At 39.0% G+C, this 8,735-nt stretch overlaps 1 protein-coding gene across 3 annotated transcripts in view; it reads right to left on the minus strand.

The window, feature by feature from the left end:
• The window catches only part of LOC113227789 (protein 4.1 homolog), a 141,531-nt gene that overhangs the window by 50,513 nt on the left and 82,283 nt on the right, over positions 1-8,735 (minus strand). The gene's annotated exons all lie outside the window — the stretch shown is intronic.

Consider the following 8,735-nt stretch of genomic DNA (forward strand, 5'->3'; position numbering starts at 1 on the left):
ATTTGGAATAGCACCCTTATGCTGGTGAAATTACAGGCACATGGGGCTTGTCAACTTATGTCTCAGGGCGCAAATGCAAAGCCCCTCAAATATTTGTATTTAAAGCACTGAGTGGTACTGCAACCACCGGGTGGGTGACTTGTTCGTCCCGTCACTTGATTTTATAAAAAAAAAAATTAATAAAAATATCTGCACAAGGCGTAATCCCCGAATACCTGGCAAGACATTTTACTTGCGAACGTATAAATAGGAAGAACAAGCACTTCCTTTTATAATCCCCTGATAAGAATGTGTCGGCTTTACAACGAGATACCTATGAAAAACTCCGCGTTGGATGTTTTTAACTCAAGATTCAGAATATTTAAAGGTATATAAGTACTCACACAAACTCATGTCGCTTTTGTATTAGTAAATAAGTAAGTAAATTATTGGCATATTATGAACAGAGCAGTAGATCTTTCTTGTTACTTTTCAATGACGTGTATTAGTAGAATTGCAATCTAATATACAACATTTAATTCTTATAAATATAATTTGATTGAGATCGTTAACGGTTTTGTTGTCCATATAATACATTTATTTATTTATTTATTTATTTGACATTAATGCAACATGACAGTTCACACCATAGCGTTACATCAATAATAATTTACTTAAAACTAAAACAAAGCAAATGTACAATGTAGGTTATGCTATAACTAGATAAATAAATAAAATTAACCTAAAAACCATCCTGACTTCTTTCTAGCACTCTCTTCCATTCAATCAACAGTCTCACTATCCCTGTCATAAATACATCACACTGTGGCGATGCTGATAGTACAGAGTTGAGGAGTGTTCTAGCTCGGGGAATGGGCGAGTCCCGGTACAAATTTGTGCGTGAGGGCTCAGTGGCCAGTAGGCGTACACTCCTACGCTCGTTGCAGTATCTATGTGGAACATTAAATCTTGCGAACTGTTCCACAAGCTTCACACTATCCAGCTTATTTCTCATCACATTTAAAGTAAAGCTGAGCAAGGTCACATTTCTGCGTAATTCCAGTGACTCATAACCTAAGTGGCCCTGAAGGAAGCGTGTTGGATATAAGAACGGATAATAGAAAAAGTGTTTCTTATAAAAATTTCTCAAAAACTTTTTTTGGACTTGTTCCAACATGAGAATATACTTTTTCTCATGTGGAGCCCAGACCACTGCATTTGTTTCTAGGATGCTTCGAACAAGTGCCATGTATAGCGTACGCGTCGCCGCAGCGGTGAGAGGAGCAGCATTACGCAACACGAACCCTAATCTTTGGTACGCACATTTTGTGACATTCCGAATGTGAGTCCGGAATGTGAGGCTGGTGTCAAAGGCAACTCCAAGGTCACGGACCTCGTCGACGCGAACCATCGTCTCACCGGCTATGAGATAGTTATAGTGGAGTGGCGATCTGGAGCGCGAAAAGGACATGATCTCGCACTTACTCCTATTAAATAGTAGCTTACTATCTACACTCCACTTGTTCACCGCATCAATAACTCTTTGCAGAGCTTGACAGTCCAGTATAGACTTAATGGGCATAACGAGCTTTACGTCGTCGGCGAACAATAAAATAGTGCCGCTGTCAACTACCTCAGGAAGGTCATTAATAAGAATTAGGAAGAGGAATGGTCCCAAATTCGATCCCTGACTAATGCCAGAACGTGTGTGGTACGGCTTTGAGTGGTATGCTCCATACTTTACATATTGTTTCCTATCCTTAAGATAGTTAGCAAACAGACTCAGGAGCCGGGGTACGAACCCCATTTTACCTAGCTTCAGCAGTAGGATATCGTTATCGACCCGGTCGAAAGCTTTCTGGAAGTCTAGGTATACGATATCAACTTGATTTCGAGCATCAACCTCTCTTGATATTATGTCGACCACCTCCACTAAATTAGTGGCCACCGATCTTCTCGGCAAAAAGGCGTGTTGGGATATGGTGAAGTAAGGCTGGCACTGGGGGAGCAGATACTCGTGCAAAACCATCTCAAAGACCTTAGCCATTGCAGATAGTATTGCTATAGGTCGATAATTCTCTATTTTCAGTTTAGTTCCTTTCTTTGGTATTGGAGTTACGCGGGATATTTTCCATATAACTGGGTATTCTCCGGTAAGTAGTATAAGGTTGAAAATAAAGACCATCGGATCAATCAAGCTATCGATGCACCCCTTGATGACAAGTGCCGGAATGCCGTCTGGACCCGCTGATGTGTCAGCCTTGAGGCGTTTAACTGCGCGGCGCACTGCGTCACTACTGATTGACCGGATGTCAATAACCCGTTGACAATTTAATGTCTCCGAGCTGGCCCGTCGGGGATCGAGAACAGGTAGATCAGGCAAGAAAACAGACTCGAAATAAGTCGCAAATGCAGCGGCAGCCTCGACTCCACGATACTCGGTGTCGTCACGAGTGACAACAGGTTCGATTCCTCCTCGGCATCGTAAAGTGTTGACGTATTGCCAGAATTGTGAGGGATTGTTGGCGAGGTTTCGAGAAACATTATTGGCATAAGTGTCATGAGCGGCTTTTATGTTGTATTTGATTTGAGAGCGTAAGACTTTAAACTGTTCATGGAAACTTTCATTTCGAGTTCGTTTCCACATCCCATGCAAATGCGCTTTAAGGGCATTGTCACGGATGATTGCCTTCGTGTAGTAGACAGGGTATGTACGACTACACGTTAGCTTCCGTATTTTCTTGGGTATGCAGCGATCGAATAAACTATAGATTATGGTATTAAATTCAGAAACGACGTTGTCAACAGTACCAAGTTCATAGATGTTATTCCAATCGTAGTCTCTGATAAGATAGTACAGACAAAGGAAGTCTGCCTTTGGAAAATTCCAGTCTTTTGATGTGTCAACATTGGAAGGGTCTGCCAGGGTTGCCGTAATGGAAAAATCGAACTAAGCATGGATAACTAGTGGTGGGTGATGGGCATCAATTTTTACGAGCTCCTCTCCTGGCGCCGCGCAGCGCACGCTTAGCGTGCTCCCCATCTCTGGACTCGTTAGCACCACATCGAGCATTCTACCATTCATATTATTCACACAGTTATACTCTAATAAATTGCATATAGGTAGAAAACAACTGTAAAGATTACAAATAAATCAAGAACAATTACATAAATAATAAATTACATAAATAAATCAAGAACATTCTTGAAAAGACTGGAGTGCGTTCTGAAAAGACTAAGGGTCGTATTCCAGAACTCTACTCAATGCTCAAATTAGGACTTGAGCAGACTTGAGTGTGATTTCAAGCACTGGACATACGACCCTAACTGCAAGGACTTGAGTATGATTTTCAGTGCTCACTGCAATACTCAAGTCCTGACTTGAGTATTGAGTAGGGTTCTGGAATACGACCCTTGAAGGCCTTTTATGCAAAGATTGGTGAATGTACATGAAACAAAACACATTCGCCAGGATCGTACAAATTGTGTTGGTCGCCTAAAGATCAACTATAAACATCATGGAATTGTATGTACACGCGTCTCGTAAACGTGTATGCACAAATAAAATACAATCGTGTAAGCCGAGTATGATGTCCCCAAGTCGTAATCATAAAGAGAGACTCGTGACAGGTGTAAAGAGGACGTAGGGCACGGCGATTGCTGTAACAACATCATCCACGTATTTTACTGTTATTATTTTGGGGTTCTAACCGCTACTGGTCCTTTAACGTTCTAACTGCCCAGTAGGGCTGGCACGTCAGGGCGCGTCTTGCGCGAGAGCGACGTAAAATGCGACCACTCTATGCGAGAATAGCAGTATCTCGCTGGAATATGGTAATATTTATTAATCTCAAAATCTCTGTAACATTTAACCTGTGACCTATATAACGCACACACTCAACATAGCCCCGCACTAGAGAAACACTGTGTCGCGGGTGCCATGGACACACACATAGACGTACGCCATACAACTATTTCTCCCAGCCCGGGAATCGAACCTGAGAACTCTGCGTGGCAGTCCGTCATGATAACGTTAGGCCACGGAGGCAGTTATGTATTATTTATGACCTTAAAAACAGTTTTAATGATTAAATTTGTACTGAATTGATATTCAGTTATTTTTTTGTGAAATTACTCCACCTGTTTGTTATAATTATTAATACAAAGATAGAACACTTAGAAAAAAATTCCTTCGATCCGGCCGGATTCGAAGCGACGTCTTCTAGCATGCCGTGTCAGACGCTATGCCAACCAAGCAACAGAAAGAACCAGCGGGCCTCACGACTTTTTCTACGTGCTTATAGTCGGATCTTTGTATTTGGTTTTCAACGAGTTTTTTAGCCGTAGCGCTATCTATGAGAAATCTATGAAATCTATGAGTTTTAATGATATGAATTATAACCAGAGATGGAAAGACAAGGAAATATTTATGCGAGATCGCTCGCACAGGGACCATCTAAATCATCCTCTCTTAGAGCTCTCCGGGCTAGTGCCAGAGATGCCAAGTGTCAGTGTCTTGTGACAATATCCGTACATAGTGTAGATACGAACAATAAATAAAAATGTATTTCGTAATTACAAGCCTGTTAAGGTTGGTAATTGTAGTCAAATTACCAATTAACAACAGTCTATCTCAAGCCTTTGCTTCTTAAAAATGCGCAGCGTATACATGACACCAAACACTTGCCATAAAAATATTAATGAGGCCATAGTACCCAATACGGATTCCCGAAACTTTAAGCGGCTTTGGCGTATCCATTGCCTCGCCCTGTGACCCGATTGCGACCCTACCTGCTGTCGAACTGTTTATTACCATCGCAGTCCAACATGACGACTGCCTTTCATATACTTACTGTTTAGAACTACACACTAGTTAAATCCCCAGATTTTTCACGTCTAGTTGGTTATCTTTCTTTTTTATTTTAAGTCTAATTTGAAAATAAAAAAATAGTCGATTGCATTTTTTTTAATTTCATTCGTAAATATTAGTTGAAAAAGAATTTTTTGTTAAAATTTTATTTAGCTAATGTTAAACTGTTACAATTTTTAAAATTTTCAGCCGTTTTTGGTTTGTTACAAAATCTATAAAAACGGCATTTGGTAAAATTTTGGAGAGTTGAAATTTGTTAAGAAGGCAGTGGAATGCTTCTTGAAGGCAATCGTTAGCAGGGCAGCATACGGCTAAAAAAAAAGTGTAGCGACTTAGAGATTCACATCTAATATTTCGTATCAAAAGAGTGGTTCCCTCTATCGATTCAGTCGTGAGGAACGTTAGTAGTATCTTGTTGCTTCTAAAAACCTGTTACCATGCCAATGGAAACATACCTACATCCAAGTTTCCTGTAATTTATTAGACTTTTGAGTCGAAAATAATCCTATTATAGCTCGAATTTGCGTGCCGACAATGGGCCTGGCGTTAATTTTGGGAGGAGTCATCGGCTAAACTGCGATTAGAAACCATTAAGTGAAAATGAGACTTTACCAGAAAGAATTGGATAGCAAATGCTTTGGCTGTTTTCGCTTCGGCATCAGGTAAATAGAAAATAAAGTTGTAAAACAAACGTACCTGAGCACTGGTAGACGTCGGAAAGGTTCGTGTTGGAAAAGATATACGAGAAATAGTGAAAGGATCCAGTCTTTTGTTATTCGAGACAGAATATGACGACTAGTGAGTGATAGAGGATCTAGGACACAGTGGGATTAATGTATTCGACTGAACAGTTTCATAAACAAAACCTGTATAATGACAAGGGCTTAATAACTAACATAAATCTATGAAATATAACAATACTATTTTGGGATATCAATCACAAATGAGCTGAGCGCCGTGTAACAGGTCGTCAGACTTTCATCCCGTGAACAAGAAAGCCCATTTTAGAGCTACAATTAGCTATATTTTAAGTATCCGTATTATGAATTTACATCATTACGGTACGGTACACCTATGACTTTGTTTCAAAAGTTACATACGTTTCTGAGTCAAAGGAAACATCTCGATGAAATCTGCACGTTGAAGGACTTTCACAGTCCTTGGAAATCGCGTGCAATTTCCAACTCACAATGATGATGAGGAATTTAAGGTGTTAAATTAATGGCGAGAGCTTAAAATATTTGTATAGAAAATATTAGTTCTTCTTGTAACTCTTTAGATCAAGGATTTTACACGATTATTGTCAACTCTAAACGCACTGTAGCGAAACACGAACGAAGCTCCCGTATGTTGTACTATTATTGGTATGGCCTTAGAAATATACTCATAGCAATCAACACGTACATATCTACCATTATTCCAACAATTCCCGCAATACGTAATATTCATGCCATTAGGAATGTTTATTACACCATTACATTGGTAAATTCGTTTGAGAGTTTGAAGCTGTGGAATAAATCAACATTGATTTACCGTTTTGTATCTCTGCCAAGTTGTTGCCGAGGTCTAGATATAGTTTAGGAGTACTGGATGGTTTCATTGTTATAGTGTTAGCTATAAAAGATAATGACATAGAGAATCATAGAACAGTTCATAAAATCTCCCGACGATTTTTGTGCAAAGATTCACATGTAAAGATGCTTTCTACTGAGATTTTAGAGTGATTTATAGACACGAAGTCTGTTAGATGTTTAACAAGTGAGAATAAGTAAGTATGTAAGACTAAATCAAGGACTTTACAATATCAATAGTACTGCGACCAGCAATTAATCTTAGTTATCACAACCCTGAGCCAAAACCCACGGAACTAAAGAACTGTCGGATTGTCCTAGCTTCGATACTCTTTACCTCTCTGGCTTAGACTTATACAGGAGGTATTGCCGTTAAAGGTCAACATTATGTTCAAAGATTCAGAGGTGTCTCTTTCCACTTCAGGACTATCTGCTCTCACTTAGCTTAAAGTTGGACAAGTGCTTTTACAAACCACAATGCCCTACGCCAGAGCCTTAAATCAAGCTAAAGCTCGTTCCATAAAATCATTCAATTATATTTTGCAAGACCCACGTGACGCGATTGGCCAACAAATCCCCATTCTTTCATTTGATTCCCTAATCTTTGTAATTGAAAATAGAAACAAATTAGGTTAAAACCAGGCCCCTAATTGGCCATTGTCTGACACGTTTATTTATAATTAAAACTATTTATAGAATAATGAAGATTTCAATCTGGCAACCTATTTAGTCATACTGGCACGTGAACGTCGATGTAGACAGTTTGCCCAAACCAGATGTTGCTTGCTAATAGGAAAGTATTTGTTTTATTCGAGCGATGTGGGACGTGCCGATGGATAGATGCGTCCTGTATGATAGATGGGTGTTTTGATTTTATGAAGTAGATGTGCTGAACATTATTTTGTATATGATAATGAAATATAAATGTATTCAAGAATCAAAACAAGGAATCGTTACGCTACACGGTGGTCCCGCCATAGGTCATAGGACTAAAATGTCGATGGTTAAATTATGATGTCATTTATCGTTTAGAGGGTAGACAAATACCCCTTCTATACCCAGCTACAAAATAAATTGCAATAACATACATGGAACATCTAATTTTATGCACCCGAAGTGGTAACACGTCATTAATGCTCATTAGCGTTATCTTTTCGCCGAAATGTCTATTGTTTTTTAAAGTTTTTCTCGGAAATTGATTGTTTGTGTTTTTGTTTTCCCATGGATAATAAAAAAAAAGGTATGTACGACATTTTGAATTCTAATTTGTTTACTTTAACCCTGTCATTATTGGTAACCAGCACCGTCAAAGAGAAATTTCAGATTTCTTTGTCTTTTGTCGCTTTCTCATATTCAATTAGACTTTTACTTAGGAAGACACAAATCCCCAAAGATGATACATATATCAAAATAATCTCTGTTTGTCTAGTTTCAAAAACTGTAACGTCTAGGTGCGCCAAAGTGCGCCGTGGTTTGCTTATAGGTTATTGAAAGGACTAAGTCGTATGTAGGTACATTTGATACCTTAGACATTTTTGTAATTTTGTTTTGTCTTTTATTCTGCAGGGGCCAGCATCAAGTGTATTTTCCTCGAATGCTTGTTCTAAACACTTGGTTATCTGCGACGAGTAAAAAATTTCGTGAAGTGTTTGGAATTCTAGCATACTCTTTACCGGACACTGAAAATATCCAGACCAATAACTTGAGATTTAATTTATAATCTCTGTAAACGGTTTGCTGGACATTGAAAGAAACTAGGGAGCTCAAAAGCCTGTTTTTGATAGTCTTTCCGAATCTGAGAAAGAATTTGTTTTAATTGGTAAATGGGGTTTTGATGGCACTCATCTATACGTTTTAATGCGCGGATCAGAGATGATTGATAATTGTATATTGTCTATCGGGGAATTGTCTGAAGAGGCTGCAGAATCTTGTAATAAAATAGTTTAAATTATTTAGCCGCGATAATACTAAGAACTTTACTTTTTTTTTCTTTTTTTTCTCTAGTTGGTTTCTGAAGAAGTTTCATGCTTGCCACACCTGTACGCTTCCACGGACGCTCCCATCGACACGTTAACACTGACACACAACTACACTAAGACTCACTGCACGTCCTACACAGTACTTACACATTGCTTTTTGCTGTGATGCACCGCTTCGCGTTACCCACTAGACGATAGCTGAAAATCAGTGCGTTGCTTTTGGGCAACACCTGCACTGAGCTAAGGCCTGTTTGGCTTGCTGCAGCACTCACAACTTGCTTTTTAATTAATTGTAGATATATGTCGTTTATTGTGTATTCTTATTTTATTTCATAC

This window comes from Hyposmocoma kahamanoa, unplaced genomic scaffold (assembly GCF_003589595.1).
Source record: "Hyposmocoma kahamanoa isolate Upper Pololo Valley unplaced genomic scaffold, ASM358959v1 215, whole genome shotgun sequence".
NCBI lineage: Eukaryota > Metazoa > Arthropoda > Insecta > Lepidoptera > Cosmopterigidae > Hyposmocoma > Hyposmocoma kahamanoa.